This window comes from Echinops telfairi, unplaced genomic scaffold, assembly GCF_000313985.2.
Source record: "Echinops telfairi isolate 266 unplaced genomic scaffold, ASM31398v2 ScPeMD7_7423;HRSCAF=8461, whole genome shotgun sequence".
Taxonomy (NCBI): Eukaryota; Metazoa; Chordata; class Mammalia; order Afrosoricida; family Tenrecidae; genus Echinops; species Echinops telfairi.
The window spans coordinates 4,895,971-4,901,299 of NW_022111323.1; positions in this window are offsets into that span (position 1 = coordinate 4,895,971).

Consider the following 5,329-nt stretch of genomic DNA (forward strand, 5'->3'; position numbering starts at 1 on the left):
TGTGGTAGTTTTCTTGATATAAAATTCCCATAGCATACACTTCCACAGTTAAGTGGCTTTTCGAAAGAGTTGTATATACATCATCACAATCAGTTCTAGCATTCCCTCCTCACTCCCATGTTCATTGTTTGCTCCCTAAATTCCATCACCCTCCCCACCCCTGTCCCTAATAAACCATTGCATCAGCTATTGTCTCAATGCATTCACTCCTTCTGTGCTTCACAAACACTGGTAAACCTAACAGAAACAATAAAAAAGAAAGCCAAAACGAAACATCAAGAAGAGAAAATAATAATAATAATATAAATATAAGAATACATATAAAGAGTAAGAAATAAAAAAACACCAGAAATATTTTAAAAGTCAGAGAAGAAAATTCTGTTGTGGAACAAGTGAGAAATATTTAAGCTTAAAACAAATCCAAGTTAGGTCAAGCGGGAGGTCAACTGAACAAATATCGTATTATACTGTACTTCATTCCACCGTAATCAAGTTTATAATAATCTGTCTGATAATAAAACTGTTTGAGTCTCTCACTTCTGGCCATCTGCCAGATCAAGCCATTGTATTCTTTTAATCATCTCAATATGCAAGGGAAAGCTAGACAGGGAATGTGGAAAGCTAAAGAAGAACTGATGCCTTTGAATTACAGTGTTAGTGGAGAATATTAAATATATCATGGACTTCCAGAAAAATGAACAAATCTATGTTGGAAGAAGTGCACCTAGAAGGCTCCTTAGAAGCAAGAATAGTGAGACTTAAGTTTCACTTACTTTGGTCATATTTTCAGCTAAAGGAGATCATGCTTGGTAAAGTAGAGGGTCAGTGAAAAAGAGGAAGCCCTTCAATGAGAAATATAGACACAGTGGCTACAATGGAAGACTCAAGCAGCAAGAATTGTGAAAAAGATCGACCAGGACCAGGCAATATTTTGTTCTGTTGTACACAGGATAGCTATAAATTGGAACTGACTCTAGGGCACTTAACAACAACAACAACAATAAAAATCATTACATCAGATTACAAAATAGAGGATAATTATATTTTACTGGAAATTGTGGCCTAGCTAAGTCGAAAGCTATTGGGGGGGGCAAAATTCAATACATAACAGACATAATATATATACAGTTGACCCTTGAATAATGTGGGGTGGTTAGGGGCATTAGCTGCCTGTTCAGTTGAAAACGTGTGTTTAATTGACATGTCATTGAACAAGACAGGTTTGACTGTGGACACAATTTCCCCCCCTTTGGCTTTGCTGGTGAGCTCAAGTGTTGCAAGTATCTGCTTAAAAAGTCAAGTGATGTCACACAGTGTTTTAACAGATAATTGTAACACTTGAGCTCACCACCATAGCCATGGGCGGTGAAATTCACTACAAGTGGTTCTAGGCTGAGAATCCAAGCCTGTGTTGTTCAAAGGTCAACTGTATTTCAGAATTCTGCTTGCACACTGGTGAAGTGCTTGGTTACTAACTGAAAACTCAGCAGTTTGAATCCACCAGACCGTCCACAGAAGAAAGATATGGCAATCTGCTTCCATAAAGATTACAGCCTTGGAAACCCCATCGTGCAGTTGTTCCTAGTCCTATAGTGTCACTATGAGTAGACTTGGGAGCAATGGAGCTTTTGGGGGGGGGAGGGTATGTAGAGTGATGTTTGTGCATATATACATATGCAATATATATGTTGGATTTTATTTGTCCTTTATTAAAATGGGATAACATATATACTCTTTTCAGGTTCATGCTTTCTTACTTAATAATACCAAACCAAAACCGAACTCACTGCCATCGAGTCAATGCTGACTCGTAGAGACCCCTTGTGGATTTCTGATACTTCTGAGACTGTAACTGTTTATACGAGTAAAAGGCCAGTCATTCTCCTGTGGAGCTGCTGGTGGTTTCAAACTGGCAACCATTCTGATTGCAACCCAATGCATAATCAGTACATCACCAGGGCTCCCACTCAATAACAGTCCCCTGAAAATCCACTAGCATCGTCCTAATTCTAATTCTTCAATGTTGTGTGGTATCAACCCCAAGAGGAGGAGAAACTCTCTAGACAATGTGAATGGGGTTGGGGGGGAGGCATGGAGTGGAGAACCAATGCCCATCCCCTCACAGAGGGGTCACAGGGAAGAGATGAGCCCGTCAGGGTACAGCATAGCACCAATGAAACACACAACTTTCCTCTAGTTCTTTGGTACTTCCTTCCCCCCACTATCATAACCTGAATTCTATCTTACAAATTGGATTAGACCAGAGCATTCACATCGCTACAGGTAAGAGCCAGCAACACAGGGAATCCAGGATAGATAAACCCCCTCAGGGCCAGCAATGAGAGTAGAGATACCAGGAGGATTAGGGAAAGGTGGGGGGAGAAAGAGGGAATCAATCACAAGGATCAAACTATAACCCTTTCCCAGGGGGGTGAATAATGGAAAAATGGGTAAGGGGCAACAGATGATGATGTAAGATATGGAAATAATAATCTAAAATTTATCAAGGCCTTGTGAGGGAGGGCGGGCCAGGGAGGGAGGGGGAAGAAATGGGGAGCTGATATCAGGGGCTCAAGTGGGAATAGAATGTTTTGAAAATGACAATGGCAGCATATGTGCAAATGTGCTTGACACACTAGATGAATGTATATATTGTGATAAGAGATGTAAGAACCACCAATGAAAGTATTTAAATATTAAAAAATTTTAACTGCCCCCCCCCAAAACTTAAAAACAAGGGTACCTAGAGATTGAAAAACTGACCTGAGAGACATCATTTTATTTTCACAAGTGGCTTATATGCAGAGATATAGTACTGCTAAGTATTACTTTATCCAGTGAGCAGCCAGCTGGACAGAAATGTTTCTGGTGTAGAGTGGGGGATTGGAGGAGGGGGGAGGGGGAGAGCGGTGGTAGTCTATCTGAGCTCTGTTTTATTACTTGGTTTTCAGGTCATTAACACCACGATGCTAACATACTCTAAATTCACAAAAGGGGTAGGAAGCGGGAAGCATCCACACTGCTTCTGGCTATGCAGAGATGCCCTGGCTATCTGTTGGGAAAGAATATCATTCAGGTGGGCAGAAGGATGCATGGGAAGTACCTGCTTAGCTGCATCAGGCATTTTTGGAGTATTAACGCATGTCCCTAACCTCTACCACCACACCCCATGCCCTAGTGGCACTGCAGATGCTCACTGCCCTCTCCTCAGGCCCCTGTGCTTATCTTTCCCCATATGCTGGCTGACAGCATCCTGGCTGACCTGTGCAATAGGCCTGGCTCTGCCCATCCCATGTTCTTGGCTTTGCTACAACCCACCTTCCCCTGCCCTGCTAAGTGGTAAATATTTTGGATGTTGTGTGATTGGGTAAATTGAAAATGGTCACTGAGGTTCTGACTGATAAGGTCAATGCCTTCCTCACCCTCCTTAATGTGAAGTAGCAGCAAGTATTCATGGTATTCCTGGGATATGGGTGTCCCTCCATCACTCATCTGACCCAATTAATCCACCCCATGTACTAGCTAGTAAAGAAAGGGGTGATATGGGATTGGTTCCTTAAGGAAGAACAGCATCCCAGGCCTTTAAAGCCCCAATACAACCAATACAGACTTTAGAGACATAGAAGCAGGGAAGGTACGTGAACTGGATGTTGCAGCTATCCTGAGGAATATGTTCCCACCTGTGAAAGGGTGCAAAGACCACATACAGCTAGCTACCTCTATGGAAAACCAACTCTGTGTTGGATTCAATAGTTTGCAACTGTTGGAAAAGATCACCACAGGAGCCCTGATGATGCAGAAAAACATCCTGTAAGTTAGTCTCCTGAGTGTTGAGCTGCACCACACCCTTGAATCAGCAACATACCGCACCCGGGAAATAGACAATCCACAAAAATGCAGAGCTGCTGTGTAGAAAAGCTCAATACGTGAGAGTAGCAGGTCCATACCTGAGGAAACCCAAAATACAGATGACTAAGCCTGAGGCACCTCCCTAGTGGACAACAGTGAGCATCCAGCTGCCTATAGATGGTATGTGAATGGATGGAGCTAGGGACTGCATGGATGGTCCTGACGCATGCACTCAGCCTTAAAATCATGGACAAAGGACAAAGGACATTGTGGTTATCACAATGGGAAAAATAGGACTGCTTGTCTCTTTATATGAAGCAAATCTTAGAGACTTGCAGGGATTACCTCAGCTGCTCACTGGAAAGGCACAGCCTGTCCCCCAACAGCAAGGCAAAATACCCTGTGCAGACTCCCTCACCAAGCACTGGCAAAGGGATTATATAGGGTGCCTCCCTATGTCTGACAATTGCCATTATGCCCTATTGTGCATGGCTACTAACCTGCTGCAGGCCTATCTATGTATTTGAGGGACCCAATGCTCCACCATCTATGGCCTCTGCTGGCTATTTGCTGCCTATGGCACCCCAACAGACATTGACAGCGACCAGGGAACCCACTTGGTCTGACATGAGCAATGGATGACGAGACTACCAAAGGCCCTTCAATCCATCAATGAGTACCAATGTCAAACACAACCAAGCACCTATTAATTATTACTTCAAGGGCCGCAGAAGACTGTGAGAATTCAACTATGAAGAATTCAATGTCCCCTTCCTCTCCACTTCAACAATCTCCTGCTGCAGTTGCCTCAGGACTGAGATCCTGGGAGGATTCTCTCTCGCTCTCTCTCATAAATAAGGCAAATCAGTCCTCAGTGGTTTGATATTTCAACCCCTCAAGGAAAACGATTAGAGTTAGGGTTACAGGTAACTAATACCAATGGGGTGGTGAACCCTAAAGAACCCCAGTTTAAAAATTATGTAGCATTGCAGTCCTAGAATTGGATTACATGGGCCTCCCTTCTCCAGAGGGCCTACCGGGTCAATCCATATGGTATTGCAAGCCTGAGGAACAGTCCTATTGCATGTGTTTTGCTTGATGATCATGATTTATCCATGATTAATGCCACTCATTTTTCAATCGTTTGAAAACTAGTGTTGCCAGTAATGGTTTTTCTTGCCAGCTGGGCCACATTGATGCTGGTGTGAGAAATTAACTACATTTGAGAAATGCCAACATCTTTGGCTGACAGTCTGCCGTGAAAAGTTGCCCCAGCCAATACCAGTGCCTGGGCATGCCTACAGGACTGGCAAAACCAGTCTGGACTGGGAGTGGCCTCCTCTTTCCTCTTTCAAGCTAATTGGCTTACCCATTGACTCATTCTCTAACTGGTTTGATTCTTTACCCCCCACATGGTTTGCTGTGTTCTTGTCCATCTTAGAAATTCTTCATTTGGGGGTGGTATTTTGTTGTGGACTTT